At 43.0% G+C, this 23,346-nt stretch overlaps 1 protein-coding gene and 1 pseudogene across 1 annotated transcript in view; both read left to right on the top strand.

Annotated features, from left to right (window-relative positions):
- Nucleotides 1-6,185: 6,185 nt before the first annotated feature.
- GJD4 (gap junction protein, delta 4, 40.1kDa) overlaps nucleotides 6,186-23,346 on the top strand; it is a 22,341-nt gene continuing 5,180 nt past the window's right edge. The window contains exons 1-4 of the mRNA XM_005882302.2: nucleotides 6,186-6,248; nucleotides 10,250-10,302; nucleotides 11,757-11,936; nucleotides 16,323-16,412. The gene's annotated coding sequence lies outside the window, so the exon portion shown is untranslated. The remainder of the gene's footprint in view (nucleotides 6,249-10,249; nucleotides 10,303-11,756; nucleotides 11,937-16,322; nucleotides 16,413-23,346) is intronic.
- On the top strand, nucleotides 20,081-22,273 carry LOC102254551 (annotated as a pseudogene).

Genomic DNA, 23,346 nt, shown 5'->3' with positions numbered 1-23,346 from the left:
TGACTGTCTATTTTGAATGATAGCCTTGCTGGATATAGTAATTTTGGTGTCAGATCCTCGCGTTCCATTACCTTGAGTGCTTCATGGCATTCCCTTCTGGTCTATAGAGTTTCTGATGAGAAATCAGGTGTCAGCCTTATGGGAACTCCTTTGTAGGTAACAGTTTTCTTTTCTCTTGTTGCTTTTAAGATTCTTTCTTTGTCTTTAATTTTTGGCATTTTAATTATGATGTGTCTGGGCATGGGTCTGTTTGGGTTCTTCTTGTTTGGGGTTCTATGTGCCTCCTGAACTTGTGTGACTTTTTCCTTAACCAGGTTAGGGAAGTTTTCTGCCATTATTTCTTCAAACACTTTCTCTATCCCTTTCTCCCTTTCTGCCTCTTCTCGCACACCTGCTATTCTAATATTGTTATGTTTCACGTTGTCCTACAGCTCCCTTAAGTGGTCCTCCTGTTTTTTAATTGTTTTTTTCTTTTTGGTTCTCTGATTAAATGATATTTTCAACTCTCTCTTCTAATTCACTGACTCAATCCTCAGCTTCCTCTAATCTGCTGTGTATTCCTTCCAATGTGTTCTTTATTTGTGTTATGTCATTCTTTATCTCAGACTGATCTTTTTTCATTGTTACTGTATCTTTTTGCATGCTGTTGCACATTTTTACCATCATTACTCTGAACTCTGTTTACAATAAGTTTTTTTTATCTCTGCTTCATTTATCTCTTCTTCTGGGGAATTCTCTAGTTCTTTCATTTGGGGGTTGTTTCTTTGTCTCCTCATTTTGGCTGTCTGTGGGTTTGTGACTATATAGTAAGTAGATCCTCTACACCTCTCAATCTCTAGTGTAGGAGAGTGTTAAAGGCTGGTTTCTGAATAATTAGATCAGGCAAAGACTCAAAGCCTCCCGAGACCACCTCTGCCTACAGACTGATAGGATTCTGACTTGAATTGCCCCCCCATAAATTGTTCTCAAGTGTGGCAAGAGTTTTTTTCAACAGGGTGAGGCAGTTGCTTCTGTCTGGAGGCTAATTGTTATTTTTAATCTCTTAAGTGGCCTCAGGGCAAGGTGTTTTCCAATAGGGTGTGCCAACTTTCTTCCCCCCAGGCAAGGCAAATTGGGAAAGATGTCCTCTGCTGAGTGAGGGAATGACTCAGCCCAGGAAACTTGGGGTGTCTGCCTCTGAGCTCTATTCCCCGAGTCCCCTGTCCTGGCTTCTTCTCTCACAGCTCCAGTTCACTTGACCCTCCCTCTGCCAGAGCACAAGGTGGGTGGCTCCACAGGGAATTTTGTGCATTGGCCCTTTAAGAGGGTGCCTGAATTTTCAACTGTCATTCCCTGGCAAACAGCATCCCACTGCTTTTCACAGCCATATGTTATGTGGGTACCCTTCTCAGTTTTGGTGCTGCCTGCAGGGGGCCCCTGTTTGGGTATTAGATCCCAGAATTCTCAGTGGCAACCACCCACAGCTGAGATATCTCTCTGGGACTTCAGTTGCTGTCTGTGGATGTCTAGCCAGCTCTTTTGCGCCTCGATCTCTTCTACGAGTCTCTATGTAGTCTCCACTTTCAGTCCTTGGATGTCAGGGTTCTCTCTGATGAGTTTTCCATCGATTATTCGAGAAGTTTTTCTGTATTTTAGTAGTAATCCCATTTTGTTCCTAGTAGCATGTCCGTGCAGCATCCACTTACTCTGCCACCATTTTTAATCTCCAACCATTTTCTTCATTAGCTTTTTTCGATGTTTGTGATTATAAAATAGAAATCTTAGAAAGGACCGCAGAGATCACTTAGTTCAACCTACTCAACTGATAGATGAGAAAACCGACGTCACTCAACTATCTGGAAGATGAGGATTTGAATGGTTTTTGATGTCACTCCCACCCCACTATACCATAATCATTCTTTTTAATATATATATATATATAGTTGATTTCAGAGGGAGAAAAAGAGAGATAGAAACATCAATGATGAGAGGAAATCATCAATTGGCTGCCTCCTGCATGCCCCCCCCCACTGGGGGTCGAACCCATAACCCATGCATGTGTCCTGACTGGGAATCAAGCCATGACCTGTGGTTCATAGGTTGACACTCAACCACTGAGCCGAATCTGCCAGCCATAATCATCTTTAATTTGTACACATGTTTGTAAGAAAGAAGAGGTGTGTACCTGGGATGTGAATAGTGCTGACAGCTCTAATGCCTGATGCCATGGAAAACTGGGTGAGGACCACCAGTATAATCCATATTTAAATAATAGAAGATACCATCTCACTGCATGCTTTACTGGATATGCACACATTAGAGGTTATTATCATTGCCTGCACCCAGTTCATGCAGTGAACTTCTCTTAGAGACACATGGACCTGTTTCAGTGGAAGAACTCATGGGGGCACCACTTTTAATTCATCTAACAATCCCTGAAAAACCATACACAGATTTGAAGATTCTAAGAAACAAGTTTGAGAATCATTTCTTGCATTTAAAAAAAATTCCCCAATTGTCCTATGCAGTGGTATTTCCCCCAATTGCCAGTTGATAAAACTTAAGTAAAGATAAATTAATTAACTTAAGGGTGGAAGATTGATTCCTAAATTCATGCTCACAATCTTTCTACCATACCACCTTCTAGTGGAGTGAAACGAACCAGTCCATTGTTAAAAAGCCCTCCAGGAAGAACAGCACCATGCAATTCTTGAATTTGCAGATTCTATTTGTTAATTTTGCTTCCCTGGAAATACTAGTGACATAATTTATTAACGACAGGGATGAATCAAGAAGATAATGCTTTCTATTTGTTCAATTCCGTTAAATTCCTTTCAAGCAGTGAAAGGAATTGAACAAATAGAAAAGGATTTTTCCACCGAATGATCTATTTATTAAAGAGCCTAGTACTGATACCAATGAAAATATTTCCCATCTCTTGCCCTATTAGGTGTCCAGCTCATTAATCCACAACTTTGTTTCCCGTCACCACCTTCATGTTCTACTTAAATGGGCATGTTGAATGGCCCACTAGTTGGTACTAAAGTTATTTTGAACTTGAAATTATACATTTGTGGGTGCTTGAGGTTTTTAGCTCCAATTACATTTTATCTTTTCACTCACTGGTTAATAACAGAAATTACTCACAGCAAAGCATACTCAAATCCTATATTTTGTTGTCTCCACTAGAGGACCTTTCCTTTTGCAAATTGCTTGACTTTTCCCTTTCCTATGCTTTTTAAAAGTTATAATTGTGTTACAAACATAAGCTCTGGGGACACTACTACAATAGAAGAATTCAATACTAACAGGGAAAATAGTTTCTAAATCTTCCTCTGTGATGATTTCAAACCTGTTCTTTGGAGTTTACTGAGAATGCAGATTTGCCCTGCAGCAAATCTATTCCCATGCTGCCTGATTAGTCTAATTTGCTGCAACATCAAACTCATTCTACTACTTTCCCTGATCAAGGACCATGGCCTTTTTGCAACTTTCTCTGAATCCTAGTTATCAGATCTCTTGGAACCAAATACTGGGGGAAACCTGAATGTTCCTAGCTGTTGAAATAGGTTTGATTTTGTGAGTAAATATTTTCATGTCCTTTGGCAGTCTGTTGTATATGTAACCTATTATGAAGGAGAATTTTGGTATTAAATTACATTAAGACATTTTCCCCATCCAGATTCTGCCTGCATATGATACTTGTTAGAGTAAACAAATTCTATTCTTAAGCCCTCAGATCGAACAGTTTGTCAGCTTTGAATGAATTGGGTTGACAACTTAATGCTCCCATGGAAATTTTGTGCCAAACAGAGACAACCTGTTAGCAGAAAAATATCCTGAAATAACTGTGCATAACAGGATTTGCCAGCACTGCAATTCACTTAGTTAGAGCTCCAGCTCAAGGCTGATGCTCAGGGCCTTGCGGGTAGCGGGAGATTCTAGAATGGCACATACCAGCGCTAGATTTAGAGGTGCAGCTTTATGAGAGCTGACATTTATTCAAATCAAGTCTCTATTGATTCAAGAGGTCTTAATGATCACTTCCCTCCAGCTTCTCTTGGAAGAAGCCATCCAAGGCAAGCCAGTTGCCACCCACTAAGCATATTCCTCACCAACTGGCCTAACCAGCTGGCATCTGAAGAGAAAACAGCTCAGCTTCCCATTAATGATTCTAGCAGAAAAGAGTTTGTGAAAGTGCTGATGTGAGACATGTGACCTCATTCTCGTTAGCAAAAGAGGCTTGAACAAGTAGTCTGGGTACAAAGGGGTAGCTACATTTGGAGGGGCAAGGATGAAAGAGGAATAAGGAGCAGGTGGCAGCAAAAAGTTAAAGTTAGAGAAAGGACATTTTCCAGTGGGTTGACTATCTTTGCTTCAGCAAGTCCTTCCACAGACAGGCTGATACCATATATATCAAAATAGAGGTCTCACTCTACATGTACAAAAAAGAAAGTTATGTTTAGTGAGGATCTCTGGTACAGGTGATAGAAATGGAACCTTTCGAGGAATTAAGGACATGCCTCCAAAGAGCAGGCCAAGCACCAATAGGTCTTCTACTCGAGAATTTCCAAATCTTTGACTCCAGCCCAGAACACTCTCATATCCAACTGTCAAAGACATCTCTGCTTGACTGAGGCTGCTTTTCCTCCCGCCCCAGCTCCACCCTGTCCTTCTCTGATGGCCCATCTCAATGAAAGGCAGCCCCACCTGCCCAGTCTCTGGACCAGGGAAACTTCCCCTCCTCAGGCACTCACTCTTCCACCCTAACACACACACACACACACACACACACACACACACATGCCCCTATCACTTGGGAGAGAAAAACACCCTGCAGATAGCAGAGTACCATTTTGCTATAAAGTACTGTGAATGATATTATAAAGTTAGAGAGTCATTTTATGAAGAATAGTTTCAGAGTGAAAACACACTAGGTAACCCAAGGCACAGAGAGAGGGAGAGGGAGGGGAGGAGAGAGAAAGCCCATAGACCGTCTACATTAGAAGAGCATCTAGGGAGCTGACCTTGAAGCAGCTTGCAGTTCAGTAGGAGTTATTTATTCATTCTTTGTGTGAAATTGTTCAAAAATAGCATTGATCCAAACTTTTAGGCAACATGGGAATGCATAGGTATTTCCCCTTCAGCTTGGCATGTTTGGTGGTGGCAGCCAAGGCACCTGCCACCTAGAGCAGGCTGGAGCCAGATGGAAGGGGAACAGAGAGCCTGCAGCTTAACTTAGCCCCCCAATGTCATGGGCTTCCCCTTTGCTGATACTCACACATCACCCTTTAGGTAGTGTCTGAGTCCCAGATTTAGTGTTCACTACTCATTCTGCTTCTAATTTGAGTCTCCAGAGCTAGGCTTCTTATGACCACCTTAAGTAGTGTTTAAATTGTACATATTTTCCCATTATAGGCTTCTTTGCCTTCATAGGTCTCTAAAGAAAAGACCCTCTTAAAGTGTGAGTGAGTCCCCTATTACATATATACATGTGTACATGTGTGTAAGACAGCTCTGTGGTTAAATGAGAAGATCTCAGTCCTTAAAGATTGACCCCAAATTCTTAAGTCAATTTGGGCAAATTCCTTTACTTTTTGTATTAGTTTGACTACCATAACAAAATACCATAGACTAGGTGGTTTACACAACAGCAATGTATTTTCTCATTTGGAGGCTAGAAGGCCAAGATCAAGATGTAGGTTGAGTTGGTTTTGTCTGCAGCCTCTCTCCTTGGCTTGCAGATGACTGCTTTCTTGCTATGTCCTCATGCTGTCTTTCTACTGTGTGCACATATCTCCAAGGTGTTTCTGTGTGTCCTAACCTTCTTTCCTAAATGGACACCAATTCTGAGGTATTGAGGGTTGTGACTTCAACACATGAATTTTGGAGGAACAAAATTCAACACATAACACTTTTCTTAACTTCATTTTTGCTTTTTGATGTCTGAAGTAGTTGGGTCAATGACTTTTGAGGTCCTTTCTCAGTCTACCAGTGCCGCCTGAGAGTGTGTGCTTCTCTCTCTCTCATGAGATTATATATACTTAAATGCACTAGCCATGTTGTTTTTTTCTTCATATGTTTCCCCATCTAAAGGTAACACCTCTTCCCTTCTATCCATTGTTAGTTGTTGGTACTGTCATTGCCAAGGTTATCTGAGTTGGTTCCCTATCTCGCTTGGAATTCAGAATGGCTGTGGATGAACAGAGGAGCCTCTTGGGAGAACTGAGCCCAACTACAGTGGCTGCTGTGTGCTCTGTCTTCCCTAGGTCACTGACACCCTTCCTTGTTAGAGCCCCATTTGTTGAGAGGCATAGGCATACCCCTGTGATCCTTGTTTTGAGAATGTAGATCAATGCACTCCCACCCCACAGGTCCTGACTGGCTCCCACATCTGCTCATAGTTCCATCCTTAGTTTAGAATCAATGAGAGTACCCTCACTCACAGGAAGGAGAATGGTGCACTGAGCAGGAAAACCCAGCAAACACTCATGTTGGTGGCTAAAAGAAATTCTTGCTTGAAATGAACCTTTAGGGGAAGGCTTTTCTCTTCTCGGCTCCAATTAGAGGAAGCATCCACATAGCTACTTTCAGAAGTTCATGCACATCTAGTTCATCCTAGATCACTGACATTGCTCCCAATGGCCATGTTGCAAAAGCTGTACTTTCAGACATCTTTTCACATCTTCAGCTCCTAGTCTGCTTCAATGTTCCAATTTAACAAAAAAGAAGAAAGAGGAAACAACCAGTTTTAGATTTTGGTTTATCCTGAGAAATAGTAGAAAAACGTTCCCAGGAAATGTCCTGCGTTCCCAGCGTGTTTAGTCTATTGCTGAGGCTTTTTACTGAATGAGGACATTATTTCCCCACTGAGCCAAAAAACAAAACAACAAGAGCACATTATATTTCCAGCTATCTGTCTTGTCAGAAAAAAAGGCCCTCAGTTTTGATAACCCTAGCAATGGTATGGATTTTGTTTCTAAAGAGCTAAGTTTGGAACAAAAGGAAGAAATGAGAAATACAAATAAAAAGTAAGAACTTCAGACCTGTTGCCCTTTAGGATGGATTATTTACTGAGGTCATAATGTTCTGGTAGTAAGCCTTGGGCTCCAGAAAATGAAAGGCATTACAGTGCATGAGCTGTATTATTCAGCACAACTAGAATGCTTAGAAACAGTAACTCACTGAAGTCTCTAGCAGTCAACATCTACCTTCACTCGGGTGCCAAAATCCATTGTCTTCATTTTTAATTTTTAAGTTAAAATATTTTTACTATTATTATCACTTTTCACTGCCTTATTCTAAGAATTTCTTATCAGAAACATACCTTTCCTTGCAAAAGGGAATAAATGCAATGAGTAGAAATAAATAATTTGGCCTCTTTTTCTAATCGTGCCTCAATGCTCCCAGCACTCTAGGTGAGTCACAAGGATTAAGGCAAAAATGTTCTTATTCTTTTGAAAACTTAATTCATGAATTTGTAAAATTCTTGTTCTTTTCCTTATCTGCTCTTTTGGTGTGTGTGATTTTCCCCCTCCTCCCCTTCTCTTTCCTTTGTTCTTTTTCCTCTTCTATTCTCTTGCTTTTCACTTCTCTTTCTTTCCTAAGGGTACACAGTCTGTTCCACAGGTGATTATATCCATGTTTACCTATCATTTTCATGGTTCGGTTAGATACTTCAGATCAAATTGCTTGCAGAGTCCTGGCATCAAATACATACCTTCATATAGCAAGGATAGATTAAGGATTAATGAAAGGAAAATTCTTGTTCTTTCCCTATGTCTCCAGGGTAAAGGGGAATTGGAGTCAAGGTTGACACAGATCATGAAGGAGGGTTTCTACCCATCATCATGACAGAATAAATGATACTGAACTAGACCTCCCACTGTAAGTAACCAACAAAGCACACCAAAAAACCTGATAAAATATGTGAAGTAAAACTTTTCAAATATTAAAAATAGGCAGCAAAGGAGTGTGATCCCTGACATAAGGGAAACATGGGCAGTGAACTTTATGATTATTTCAGCTTTTCATCTGGAGACAGTTTGGGACTGCACCCAGGGGAAACCCAAACAGAGCATGGAGGCCTACTGAGTTGAGAAGACAGAGATTAGAGTTTGGGGAGACTGATACAGCTAGAGAGTGTAGGGGAGATACCAGAGAAGAGGGAGCTATATAGAACCCCAGAAATGTATACAAAAGTTCCCTTGAGTCTTTAGCTAAATGCTAAGCTATATGTTCAAAGAGTAAAACTAGATAAGGTCAGGAAACCAACAACTTCAAAGAAGTTTTAAGCTGAACAATTCCTAGGTCTCACAGCTCACTTGTAAATTTTGGCCAGCCAGAATGAAGATACTGCACCTTGTTAAACACCTGGGAAATTCAGTGAAGACTAGAAATGCAATATGGCCAAATTAGATCCATTCTAACAAAGCTTAAAATAAGCCTCAGGAAGATCAAGCTAATCAAACAACTTAACTGCCTGTCAAATAAAAATTTAACACTTATTGGAGGGAGATAAAATCCAGATATTCAACAACATAACACACACAAGGTTCAGCATTCAATAAAAATAATGAGACCTATGAAGAAGCACATAGTAAGAAATATCAGCCAAGATCAGGAGACTAAGAAATAAATCCAGATGATGGAATTAGCAGGCAAAGACTTTAAATCTACTCAAGAATTTAAAAGGAAACAAATAAAATGAGAAGAATGGCTTTATTAACATTAGAAAATACACTTCAGGATGAGGAATTTTACCATACACGAAGAGGGATATTTTATAATGATAAAAGGGCCAATTCATCAAGAAGACACAATTTCAATACATATGCACCTGGTAACAAAACTGTAAATTACATGAAACCAGGTAATCAGGAAATAACAACATATATGGCTACTGTTTTAAATTAAAAAGGAAAATACTACACAGCTATTTGCAAGGTCATGTTAATCATCATAGATGTATTGAGTAAGTAAAACATCCTAGGGCATTATTGGGGTGACAGGAAAACAGTTTAACAGATTTGTCTTTAACTTCAAGGAGCTCACAAGAGTTGAAATACAGAACACACATGCACACACACACAGGCAGACTAAAAAATTAAAATAATGTCTTGAGCATTTTTCCTTTAATGTCTGCCTTTCAATTTTTGAATCTAAGAAATCATTAAGCTCCTGTTGGCTGTTTCCATCCTGAACTATTAGTGCTTGGCCTTACAAATATCATAGTAGCTGCTTAGTCATCCTGTTCTGCCAAGTAGCTAACTGACTACCCTCCTAGGTTCAGCTAGAACCTACAGAACTGGGACCCTGATGGATGATCATTGTTAACATTGCATAAGACCAGAGATCTACTTTGGGGTTCTAATAAGGCTTGCGATGAGCTGCTTTAGGCACCTGTTTTCTACTCATTCTCAAAGCAAGCATTGAGCCATTAGGGCACTTACATTAAGAGAATACTTTAAAAAATATATTAGTTCTCAGGGTGATTCATATTCATTATGTTCAATTAAACCAGTAAAGCCCCACTGAAAATGAGAAAGGAGCTACTCTTTCGGAAAAATCATTTTCAAATATCTACTTTATACACACAATTTAATCTTTTAGAATTCAGTCATATCTCCCAAAGAAACTGTCTGGAGGTAGTGTTGGGAATAAAATAGATGAACCCTTAAAGAGCCTTTTCATAAATCCAAGCTCAGCTAACAGGAAGGGCTTTTTGTTGCCTTTTAATAAATGATTAAATATTTTTATGCCACTTCTTTCCAAGAAAGATTAAAGTAGCTTACCAACAAACCTTCTATGGATCTTAGCAGGTTCCAGAAAGAAAGAGCAGAGGCTGAAAGATATGTTTCTTCTAGTCTTGCCTGAGAGTGAGAGCTTGTTTCTAAAGCTTGCTCCCATCTCTGTGGAACATGGAAAGACTATGGGCCTTCGAGTCAAATAAATTGGAATAGAATCCCAACCATTTCACCTACAACCTCTGTCTTAGGCAGTCATGAAACACCATGGAGCTGTATTTTCTTCATTTATAACATACTTCAACCCCCCACCCCCGCCATACACACATTTGCAAATATTAGTTCTCTTCTTCATGCTCTCTTCACACCTCTATTAGAAGCCTTGAGGTTCAATACTGTTACATGACCATGTGTCTTAGATCTTTAGGGATCTGGAAAGTCAGTCACTGTTCTTACTGTTAGAAATGTACTTGTCTGCCTCCCTCTCTTTGTCTTACTCACCTACATCCTTTTTCCCCTCACAGTGTCTGCCATGGAGGAGATATCAATATATCTTATCTAATAAAAGAGAAACATGGTAATTAGCGTACGGCCGCTATCCTTCCCATTGGCTAATCAGGGCGATATGCAAATTAACTGCCAGCCAAGATGCGGTTAACCAATCAGGGTGATATGCAAATTAACTGCCAACTAAGATGGCGGTTAACCGCCAACAAAGATGGCGGTTAATTTGCATATGTAGGAACAATGCTGGGAGGCGAAAGGGAAAGGACGGAAGAAGCCCCCTGCCACTGACGGTGATCGGGGGGAGCTAAGAGCCAGGGGCAGGGCCCTGCCCCCTAGCTGTGATCAGAGAACCAGGCGCCTTTGCCACCCCGACCAGTGATAGCGGGAAGCAGGGGTGGAGCCAGCAATGGGAACTGGGCAGGGACGGAGCCGACAGTCCGGGGAGCTAGGGATCCCTTGCCCAGGCCTAAAGCCTTGGCCAAACACGTTAGGCCTGGGCAGGGGACCCCCAGCTCCCACCATTCCCGGCTCCGCCCCTGCCTAGACCTAACGCCCCTGGCTAAGGCGTTAGGCCTGGGCAGGGGACCCCCAGCTCCCACCATTCCCGGCTCCGCCCCTGCCTAGACCTAACGCCCCTGGCTAAGGCGTTAGGCCTGGGCAGGGGACCCCCAGCTCCCACCATTCCCGGCTCCGCCCCTGCCTAGACCTAACGCCCCTGGCTAAGGCGTTAGGCCTGGGCAGGGGACCCCCAGCTCCCACCATTCCCGGCTCCGCCCCTGCCTAGACCTAACGCCCCTGGCTAAGGCGTTAGGCCTGGGCAGGGGACCCCCAGCTCCCACCATTCCCGGCTCCGCCCCTGCCTAGACCTAACGCCCCTGGCTAAGGCGTTAGGCCTGGGCAGGGGACCCCCAGCTCCCACCATTCCCGGCTCCGCCCCTGCCTAGACCTAACGCCCCTGGCTAAGGCGTTAGGCCTGGGCAGGGGACCCCCAGCTCCCACCATTCCCGGCTCCGCCCCTGCCTAGACCTAACGCCCCTGGCTAAGGCGTTAGGCCTGGGCAGGGGACCCCCAGCTCCCACCATTCCCGGCTCCGCCCCTGCCTAGACCTAACGCCCCTGGCTAAGGCGTTAGGCCTGGGCAGGGGACCCCCAGCTCCCACCATTCCCGGCTCCGCCCCTGCCTAGACCTAACGCCCCTGGCTAAGGCGTTAGGCCTGGGCAGGGGCAGAACCAGCCATCGCAGGGAGCAGGGGCGGAGTCAGTAATCGTGAGCAGCTGGGGGTTCCCTGCCCAGGCCTAACGTGTTTGGCCAAGGCTTTAGGCCTGGGCAAGGGGCCAATCAGGCGATCGGAGGGTGATGGGGGTCAACGCCAGAGGGCTCCCAGTATGTGAGAGGGGGCAGGCTGGGCTGAGGGACACTCCCCCCCCTCACCCAGTGCACGAATTTCGTGCACCGGGCCCCTAGTTGTTAAATAAAGCTCTCTTTTTCAGGAGTATTCAACAAGCTTTTCGTTTCCTTCTTTAGAGAAGAAAAACAACACAAAACAACTTCCAGTTGCTCTTGCAGCTCCCTTACACAGCACTCTGATGTAGTAGAGTGTGAAGAGCTTTGAAGTCACACCCTGTGTTTCAGTTCCAGCTCCCCCACCTACTAGCTGTGTGACCTTGAGCCATCAAATGAGGAGATGTGTGTACATTGGCCAAGGTAGGATTGGCTGATGGGAAAGACACAGGACATTTTGTCCCTGTCCTGTCCCCTGCTCCTACCCAGATTACACTCTTAGATCTAAGTGACCCCTTCACAAATGCTGCCTGATCCACTCTGCTCCATCAGGTGCTCTGCACTGCAGTCTGTCCATCCCCTCACATTCCATTCCCTGCCTTGTTGTCTTCACTTTCACATGGAAATAGAGCCTGGTAATTATAGGGCTGGTTTCTGGGAAGGTCCTGGCTGTTCCCACAGCACTGCAGCAGTGAAAGGGGATACTCCTTAACTTCCTTTCATTCTTGTTCCTTAAGAGAAAACGAATTAAAAAGACTGTCTGAGGAGATCCCCATCTCTCAAATTGCTGAGGTACAGAGTACGACATTGGCTCAGAGACAAATTAACTATCGTCTGCTCTTTGAGACACCACTGTCTGGAACTTCTGAATATATCTTTCATTTGTAACAAACTGGCTGATCATTTGTCTCAAATCAAAGTGGTTGTGAATGTTTTTAGGATTAGTGTTCAACAGCTGTGCGTTTTAATATAGATCAAATTCCTTCATTCCCCCTTCTAGTATTTCCTGGTAGAAAACAGGCAGAGAGAAAGGCACAGAAAGGGAACATGAACTGGTCTTGTTGAGGCTCCACTAACTTGCCATTCAGAGGGGCTTCCAGTGTTGTCATATTTGCAGCCACTCAGTGTCTCCCTCATTTCCTTCCTCTTTCTCCCTTTTCTCTGCTACTGCCTAAAACATAAAAATGAATAAGAGGAAAACACAGGACTTATAAATCTGAATGTGGCATTTGGACTATGTAAGAAGGTTGGAGCTTAGGAAAATGGGACAGTGTTTATTTATTTATTTTTTTTAAGATTTAAATTTTTTTTAAAATTCTTTATTAGTTAAGGTATTACAAATGTGTCCTCATCCCCTCCATTAAACCCCCATCCTCCCCCCACCCCCCACTCATGCTCATGTTCTCATCCCCCTGTTGTCCATGTCCATTGGTTTGGCTTATATGCATGCATACATGTCCTTTGGTTGATTTCTTCCCCTTACCCCCTCCCTCCCCTACTTTCCCTCTGGGGATTGATAGTCTGATCGCTGTTTCTCTGTCTTTGGAGTGTTTATGATACCCCATTGGCTCCTTTTCCCTAACCAAGGTCCTTACTTTTATATAAAAGCCTGCTTCCAGAAATGATGTTTCTAAACTCACACTATTGTGAAAATGACTGGTAGGAATTAGTGTGCTGCCTCTCTCAGAGGTATTTTCGTTGTCATCACTTTTGAAAGCCAAAGGACTTTAAGCATTTAACATTGACTATTAGATAAAAGGTAGAGGTATGTTTAGGCAAGAGGTCCTACCTAGAGCCCCTGAAACTGCCTCTCAATTATTCAGAGAGGGAAATAATTAAAGCAATCATCACTCTTTTTTTTCCTCATCTACCTGTATTGAAAAAAAAACAAATATAAAAATAAAGCTTAATTAAAATTTTGTAACTTAAAAATTTCCAAAAACAAAGCATACACACTGGTTACAAATAGAGAGGACCTCTTCCCCACAATGTCATTTGTGAAATAAATTTAGTAGAATCAAGCCCTAGCCAGTTTGGCTCAGTGGATAGAGCAGCGCTATGACATGCGCTGACCACCAGGGGGCGCGTGCAGACATTGGCGGGCTTTGGCAGCAGGCAGCAGAGCGAGGAATATGGTGGACATCGGCTGCAGGTGAGTGGGGGCGCCAGACCAAAGCAGGGTGCCAGTCGCTGTCATCAGGGTGAGCCTCTGGTGGTTACTGAAAATTCTTTGTTCCCACGTGCCATGGTCCTGCCCAGCACTCGCACCTGCTGCCGGCGCTGATCACTTGGTGCCATCAGTGGGTGCGAGCACAGCTGCCGCCCCAATCTTCCCTCACGGCTTCTCCACCTCCCCCTGCTCCTAAGGGGCAATTGGAGCAGCAGCTGCCTCTCACACCTGCTGCCGGCAACGGCATTGCTCACACCCACTGCTGTTGCCGGCCCCGCTCACACCTGCAGCTGGCACCAGAGCCACTGCTTGCACCCGCTGCCAGTGCCCGGCACCGGTCCTGATCGCTCAGCGCCATCAGTGGGTGCAAGCAGCAGCTGTCAGCCTGATCACCCCTGAGGGCTTCTCTACCTCCCCCTGCTCCTAAGAAGCAATCAGGGCAGCAGCCACCACTCACACCTGCTGATGGCACTGGCCCTGTCGTACCCGCTGCCAGCACCAGCCCCAATCTCTCTGCACCGTCAGCAGGTGCAAGTGGGGCTGGCTCCCTGGCTCTGTCAGCGCATGGTAGTGGTGGTGGTGGGAGTGGGGCTTCTGGCAGACAGGGAACTGGGGCCACGGTGGGAGGGGCCGGGTGGGGGTGCAGAGGATGGGCCAAGACCTGCCCCTGTGCCCACCACAGCCTCTCGGCCCACGGCCCACAGTTCCTTTCAAGGTGCATGAATTTGTGCACTGGACCCCTAGTATATATATAGTCAAGTCAAAAATACTCAGACTATGGTTAGCAAAACACTATAGGTGGGTTGCCTGTACAGAGGTCCAGAGTTCCTCATGGGACAAGTCCTCACCATTCAGAGGGGCTTCCAGTGTTGTCTAGGGAACACCATGGGCTCATGGATTCTGTTTTCTCAGGGGAAAAAATGTAACATACAATGATTCTGGGTAATTAAGATTTGGATAAAATGTTAGGCTTCAGGAGCCCTAAGCTTCTGGGCTGAACACAGAAAAGTTGGAACAAAATAATTGACACCAAACAACCAGTCCCAAGGAAAATTGAATCAGGAAGGGTTCAAATATAAGAAATAGTCTCCGGTGTGCTGTGACTGCTCTCTTTATTGAGCAAAGGGAAAGAACCACTCTAGCGGGTTGACCAGGCCAAAAAGGCCAGCCCTGTATGCAGAAGTAGGAGACACACAAAAAATAAACTTAACTATACCTGCCATTTATTGAATGTTTCCATTGTACCTGGGAGCTTATATGTTTTACCTCATTTAATTATCTTACCCCTGTTTTATAGTTGAGGAAATAAGACCCAGAGTAAGTGATAGGAGTAAGATGCAAATCCATTTTCCTATTGTGTTCTCTCTTTTTCTTTGACTGTTAAGTTGAACTGATGCCCAGCTGAGAGTCAGTGAATATAAAGGAAGATGGCTGGACAGTGAGGCGAACTGGAGTCTGACTGTAGTCTTGTGGGGAAGGGGGTGGCAGGGTGACGAGGCTGGGCAGGGGCAGACCCTAAACAATTTATAATGCCTAGTGTTGCACATTACGCAGGATCACAGGAGCTATAAGAAGTTCAGTTCTGCTGGAAGGCAGAAAGCAGGGTGAGGAGAGGGGAGCCTAGGTCCTCTGGGGCTTGGTGAACTCTGTTTGACATTGTCCCAGAGGCAATGGGAAGCAACTGAAGAGCGTTTAGCAGTGAGATTTTTTTTTTTAAGTGTTTAAAGCAAGTTAAGTGCTAGGATTTTGGCTTAGATGAGATGGATCTTGGTGTCAATCACTTGGAGAGAGAACACAGGTATAGTCTGTTTGTTAATTTGAGGTGTAAGCTCTCTTGGTGACATCCAGAATGGAACTGATTTTACAGTCTCCTATTTTCCCACACAAGACCTTTCTGAAAATTCTCATTAAATTAGATATGTGAGGGACTGATTTATATAACTGTTTGATTTGATATCAACTGATACCACAGTGTCCCAGTCCATTTGGTCTGCTCTAATAAAATATCACAGGGTGGGTGGTTTAAAACAACAGAAATTTATTTTTCACAGTTTTCGAGGCTGGAAGTCCAACGTCAAGACACTGCAGATATGATGTCTGGTTAGGGAAAGCTTCTGGTTCATAGATGGTCATATTTTCCCTGTAAACTCATATGGAAGAAGGAGCAAGGGATATTTCTCAGGCCTCTTTTAAAAAAGATCACTAATTCCATAGATCAACTTCCAAAGGTCTCGCCTCCTAATCCTATTACCTTAGGGGTTAGGATTTCAAAATATGAATTTTGGGGGAGACATTCAAATCATAGCACCCAGGAAGGATGTTCTGACATACTGCCCAAACCTGTGGACAAATGGCAAGCTAAGAGAGAAGACCTTTGCTTTCTTCACAAAGAAAACCCAATTCTGAGTGGCTGCTGGGTACCTGTGCACCACTCCTGTCTGAAAAGTCATTTAAACCCCAAGAACAAGCAAAACATTAATTTCTAAAATTAGATAATTAAGATATTCCATAATCACACACACATACAAAACAAAACAAAATAAACACCATTATTTCCAAGCCTTCCAGAAGCTGAGTTCAGCTTCCTGAGGTGCCCTGGTCATTTGGGCCTGGGATGAAACATGTCCTTCTATTGTCAGGTTTCTGGACTGGACAGTTAGGAGCCTGGAGCACCCATCTTCTGGAAAAGCCACTCCAAGCTCCACACTCTTCACTGCTACTTATTCTTGGTAGGTGATAAGAATGAAGATTGACAGTTATTGTGTACACATCATTGGCTGGGCACTGTTTTACATTCTTTACATATTTTCTTATTTATTCTTCACAATTATTCTAGGGTAAGGAAGGGTTAGACACTGATTTTACAATGAGGAAACTTAGTAAAGTAACTCTCCCAGGGTCAAGAAGCTAGAATTTTAATCCAGGCCGTCAGACTCCAGAGCATGGGTACTTTACCTTCATGTACTAGGCTGCCTTCCATAATTATGTTCATGTAGGCAGATGTTTTCTAACATATCTTTTTTGGATACAGACTCCTTTATTCAAGTTGAGTCTCAGCCAAAGCATAAAAAATAATGCAGATAATAGTGGAGGTGTGTGGCTGAAGTAGTAGGAGTGGGTCAGATCTGGAGCTTCGATTCTTTCCTCCACTTTAAATACCTCTCTAGACCCCAGGGCTCTTAGGGATACATTCCTCTTGCGAATTGATTAATATAGGCCTCAATTTTTCTTCCCTCTAGTACAATAATTTTCAAAACATGCAATACCTGACTATTTAGTCAGGGGCACTGACCTCTTTTCTCTTAGATTATCAAATAAATATGACAACAGCCAACAATATGTCAAAAAAGAAATGACAATATCTGTGGTGTGAATGCCCTGTCTTGAATCATAAATATGATATGATATGATATGATATGATATGACATGTAATAGAGTTGCATCTTATTGGTCATGTTACATAATAAGGTTGCATCTGATTGGTTAATTCTTGGTACCAGAAATCCTTATATACAAGTGCTAGAGGCCTGGTGCATGAATTCGTGCACCAGTGGGGTCCTTTGCCCTGGCCTGCGGGATTAGGCCAAAACCAGCTCTCTGACATCCCCTGAGGGGTCCCGAATTGCGAGAGGTGCAGGCCAGGCAGAGGGACCACACTGGTGCACGATCGGGCCAGGGAGGGATGTGGGAGGTTAGCTAGCTGGAGAGGGACTGCAGGAGGGCTCCAGAGCATGTCCAGCCCATCTCGCTCAGTCCCTATCAGCCAGACCCCAGCAGCAAGCTAACCTACTGGTCAGAGAGTATGCCCCTGGTGGTCAGTGCTCGTCATAGCAAGCAGTTGAGCGGCCTTAGCATATCATTAGCATATTACGCTTTGATTGGTTGAATGAACGACCAGACACTTAGCATATTAAGCTTTTATTATATAGGATAGGCACTTGATTTTCTACAAAGTCACTTTGGAGCAAAACGGGTAAGAAATTACTATTATTTTTTTATAAATCAATACAAAATTATACCTATTTTTTGTCAGATTGGCAAAAAATGTATTTTTTGGTGTGCCATAGAATTTTAGTAAATTAGTTTATGTGTGCCATGAGATGAAAAAAGTTGTAAATCACTGGTCTAGTGAATCAGCATTATTAAATTGTCAATTCTGATTATTCATGGATTCTGTATTTATAAATTCATCGACTTGCTAAAATTTATTTGTAACCCCCAAATCAATATTCATGGGCTTTCATGGACATTTTTGATCACACAAAACACTAAATGTTCGAGTCACCAGCTAAGGTGGCACGAGGTGGTGCTCTGCCTCCTTATTTCAGTTTTCATATTATAAACAAAATTTTTAAAAAACAGTCTAAAGCAGTGGTTCTCAACCTTGGCTGCACATTAGAATCACCAGGGAATCTTTTAAAAATTCTGATTTCTGGGCCTCATCCTCCAGAAATTCTGTTTCTTTGTTACTAATGTTGTGGCCCCACCCCATAACAAAGAAACAGAATTTCCAGAGGATGAGGCCAAGAAATCAGGATTTTAAAAAGATTCCCAGGTGATTCTAATGTGCAGCCAAGGTTGAGAACCACTTGACTAAAGAGCCAAGTTTTTCAAAAACTTTGTGCTTTTTGTTGGTGATTTCACTGTTTAAAATGCCCCCCAACACATGGTGCTGAAGTGCTGTCTAATGTCAGAAATACAAAAAGGTTGTGATGTGCCTCACAGAAATGTAGTGCTGTAGGCTGTGAATTCAATGTTAATAAGACAACTATTACAATATATTATATATGTATGATAATATGTATATTATGTAATATGTATAATATGACAACATACAATATATACATAATATGATTATATATATACTAGAAGCCCATTGCAGGAAGATTCCTGCAAGAATAGGGCTTCGCTCCCGTCTCTGCCGCTGCTACCCCGCCCATCTCTGCTGCTGCTACCCCGCCCGTCTCTGCCACTTCTCTCCCGCCCATCTCTGCTACCTCAGCTCCATTGCTTGGCTTCCTTCTACGGTGTCTTCAGTCTTCGCTCCCAGCCAGTATATGCAAATTAGCCGCCATCTTTATTGGTGGTTAATTTGCATATCGTGCTGATTAGCCAATGGGAGGCGTAGCGAAGGTACGGTCAATTACCATGTTTGTCTATTATTAGATAGGATGTGTGTGTGTCTGTGTGTTACATAAGATGTCTTTAAATAGAAACACACATAAAGCACAGTTATGTATTGATTGGTTGACAAAGATGTTGTGACTAGAGGCTCCTAGAAACCTAACTCTGTCTTTCCCCTATGTACCCCTAGTATTCACTAATTTTGTGTTTGTGGTAAATTTATAGAATGTAACTACCACAAATAATGAGAATTGACTGCATTGAGAGAGTCTTAAAGTCCCAATAGTGAGGCAGAACTTCATTTAAATTAATCCTAATTTTCAGTAACCCTATAAATGAAATATAATTATCTCCAATTTATAGATAGTAAAACTAAGGCCTAAATAATTTGCCAATGTCACTAAGATAGAGTGGATGAAGTCCAAGCTTAATAGCAGATGACTCTGTTGTTCTCTTTCCTTTTTGCTAAGTTCATTTTGTGAACTAATCCTAGTTGGTCATCTTGCACAATTCTGCCATATCCATGTCCCTGACACCCACTAGGTTTCTTTTCCATTGGTTTGAGCACAATACTCCCCCAAATCTTTTATACATGCCATAGACACACACATGACATTTCCTATTGATTTAGGATTCTGCTATATAGACAGTGCCACATGTTTGATGCTCTAGCCACATCCATCTCTTCCTTCTCTTTCATACCCATCAGGCTTCTGGCAGCCACTGAGGTTAGGATATCAGGCAAAGCAAAAATGTCTCCTAGTATGAGAGAGGGGGCAAAAAGGAGAAAGAGGACAAAAGACAAAGATTGGGGACAGTGTGGACTTAGAGAAGAAAGAAGAAAAGTGGTAAAGTTGGGAAGGGAATAGGCAGACTTGTCTGTTCAAAAGATGTGCAGAAGCAAAGAGAAAGACCAAGGGTGGGAATAGAGAGGAGTGGACCCTGAGCTGCACCAGTCATTGACAATTGTGTAATTCATTATATTTGAAAACAATTTTCATTTATATAATCTCATTTGCATATCACAACTACTCCATATAGGTGAAGGACACATTTGTTTTCTACTTTACTGGTGAGAAAACCACGGCATGAAGAGCTCTAGTGATTTACTCAAGGTCACAAAATTCTAATTTATTTCATATCCAAAAATAGGCTATTCATATCACACAGCAAAACTCAGTAATTGCTTCCTAGTGTTTTGATTTTTAAGCCAATTCCATGAATAGTCTATCAGGCTGCAAAGATATTTTCTTGTATTTTATGCTTGAACCATATGACTGTTTTAATAGTTTTACTTAGCTACAACTTCTGTAAGTTTTATTGCTCATGTTGAAACATTTGACTTAAATAAATTAGAACTGCTATTCTTTTTAAGAGGGTCAAAATGTTTTCAATGGATGGAAACGTCATGTGAATAAAGATGAAAGCGACTTTGTTGTACTCCTCTTCTGGGAATCTTTCTAGGGATATTACTAAAGTCAAGAATATATCAGAAATGAAGAAAAGATAGGAATATAAAGAATAGCTTTCATGGAAAATTGAAATCATTCCTTTTAAAGTTTACAATTTCTACCCTCAGCCTTGAAGGATGGGTTCTTTCCAGATAGAAAGGTGACAGCCACAATATGATTTTGATTCAACTATGGTTAATGTCAGGAGGTCTAGACAGTGATATTTTATTACAAACTTAACAGACATTTATGTAGCTAATTCAATGGGAGAAGCCCTGGGCTAGACGGGGCTGAGAGATACAAAAGAAAATGAGAATAAAGTCCGGGGGCGGGCGGAGGTGCAGGTGGCGGCCCTGAGCAGCCACCAGCTCACACACTGGCCTGTGAGCAGCATCGCCTCCGCAAGGAGACCCAAGCAGTTAACAGGTCATGGCACATTAAAAAAAAAGATTACAGACAGATACAAAAGCTCTGTATTGAGAGTATACAGAACCAGAAGCAAATTGCCAACATTGGTGGACTTAGGGAAGAAAGAGCAAAAGTGATAAAGATGGGAAGGGAACAGGCAGCCTTGTCTGTTCAGATGATGTGTGGAAGCAAAGAGAAAGACCAAGGGTGGGAATGCAGAGTTGCAGACTTTGAGATGCACCAGTCACTGACACTAGAGTAATTTTTTATATTTGAAAATAATTTTTATTTCTATAATCTCATTTGCATATCATAACCACTCTGTAAAGGTGAAGTCCATCATATGCATCCAAAAGAGACCACCTGTCAGCTGAGCTTGGCTGTGAAAGATGGTCTTATTGTTGAAAGTCTCACTGTGGGATGCAAAGGTTCAAAAGCTGGTATTGAACAAGAAGGATATTGGTTGCCAGGAGATGAAATTAGGAAACAGAAAATCATGACTGGTATTGTTTTGAATGCCATCTTCCTGGAGAGGTGTTGATATGTGATCTGTGTTTTCATGTGTATCATTCCAAGTTTTTGTCTGATGACTACAGGCTTAGATACAGCAGTAGTCACTGGCAGTGCCTTGTTTGCAGGACCATCAAGAAGAAAAGTACAAACAAACAAGAGATGAGCACATACCTGAGGTTTATTGTCTCCTCATGAAGGAGAAGGCTATAGACCTCAATAAAAAGGGGAAGGACAGCAAACACCCGATGTACCGGAGGCTGGTGCACTCAGCAGTGGATGTCCCCCATACAAGAGAAAGTGAATGAAGGGAAATATCGAAGTTATGAAGAGTTCAAAGCTGATGGTCAGCTACTTCTCCACAACACAGTGATTTTCTATGGAGCAGACAGTGAGCAAGCTGACATAGCAAGGATTCTGTTTTAAGCCACCTGTCATGAGATGGATGAGCTACAGCTTTGTAAGAACTGCTTCTATTTATCAAATACTGGTCCTGACTATTGGTTCTGCTATCCTTGTATACCTAATCATGAACTGGTTTGGGCTAAGATAAAAGGTTTTGAATTCTGGCCAGCCAAGGTAATGCAGAAGGAGGACAATCAGGTTGACGTCTGCTTCTTTGGTCACCACCATTAAAGAGCTTGGATTCCTTCTGAAAACACACAGGACATTGCAGTCAGTGTCCATTGGCTTTGTGTATAGCACATTGTGGGTTGGGGAAAGGCCTGTGATAAGCAGGAACTGAATCAGCATTTCCTCCGTGAAGGAAGATTTTGGAAGTCTAAGAATGAAGACCTTAGGGAGGAGGAGGAGGCAGAAACCAGTATCTCCTCTCCCAGCAATGAGCAGCTCACGGTCACTCAGGAACCAAGAGCAAAGAAAGGGCATTGTAATCAAAGTGTGGAACCAAAAAACAAAGAACCAGAGCATGAAACTGAAGCAGTCAGTTCCAGCCAGGAAATCCCCATAATGCCTCAGCCAACTGAAAAAGTTTCAGTGCCAACTCAGACTAAGAAGTGAAATGCCTCTTCACCAAGAATGCTGCATTGAAGCACCAGACCATTAGTGATGGAGTGTGTCAAAGCATGTGCCATTAGGATATTTATAACATCATTCTCGGGTCATACAAAATTATCAACTTAAAAATTAGCCTGAGAGAACCAAGATGGCGGCATAAGGTATAAACCTGTGCGTGCTGCCTCCCACAACAACACTGAAATTACAAGTATAAGACAAAACAGCTATCATCCAGAACCACGGGAAAGCTGGCCGAGTGGAAGTTCTACAACTAGAAGGAAAGAAAGAAGTGCATTGAGACCTGGTAGGAGGTGCAGATGCACCAAGAACAGAGGTACGCAGGCGTGCGAGAGGCGGCTGCACCTTGGTGCGCAGTTTTTTTCAATCGGAAGGTGATACAAGCTCTCGAACGCACTGAGCTCGTTTAAGGCGAGATTCTGAGGTCCCAGACTCCTACGGGGAGAAACTGGACTGTCTTGCAGTGGTTTGGAAAGTGAGCGGGGCTTTCTCACAGAGCTGCTTGCAGGGATCATTGTTGCTGTGGGGGCACGGGACTACAGAGATGGGACTGCAGAGATGTGGAGTCACAGAGACACGGAGTCGCGGAGTCACAGAGACACCAGGAGTTGCGGACACGCTGACGACAGTCGCTCTGCCCTGGTGATTCTCTGAGACCCCGCCCCACTCAATTTACATCCCCTCCCAAGCTGTGCTCAGCGGTGCAAAGGAATCACCTTGGCTTTTGCAGCCTAATCTAACTGCAGCTGGGTTAGAGAGCTCCAAACCTTCCAAATTCCAAACAAAGAGGAGAAATCTGCTGATATCGCTGTAGCTCCTGCTGGGTGGACTCACACAGTGGTTGACTTGGAGAGCCAGGAGCCAGGGTACCCCTGGTCAGATACCAGATTTCAACTCCTCACATCCATAAGGGACACACTCAAGAGGCAGACTCAGTGAGCACCAAAGCCCCACTGAAGCAAGTCCTGCCCCATAAGGGTGTCTCCAGCACAGCAGTTCTTCTTATAGACACAGTGGGTCCTCGCAGTCAGCCAAAAATGCAAAGACAAAGAAACATGTCACAGATGAAAGAAATGGAGGAAAGCAAAATAATGGAGGACATAGAATTCAGAACCACAGTTATAAGATTACTCAA

Source organism: Myotis brandtii, unplaced genomic scaffold, assembly GCF_000412655.1.
Source record: "Myotis brandtii unplaced genomic scaffold, ASM41265v1 scaffold703, whole genome shotgun sequence".
Taxonomy (NCBI): Eukaryota; Metazoa; Chordata; class Mammalia; order Chiroptera; family Vespertilionidae; genus Myotis; species Myotis brandtii.
This window is presented reverse-complemented; position numbering and strand designations above follow the sequence as displayed.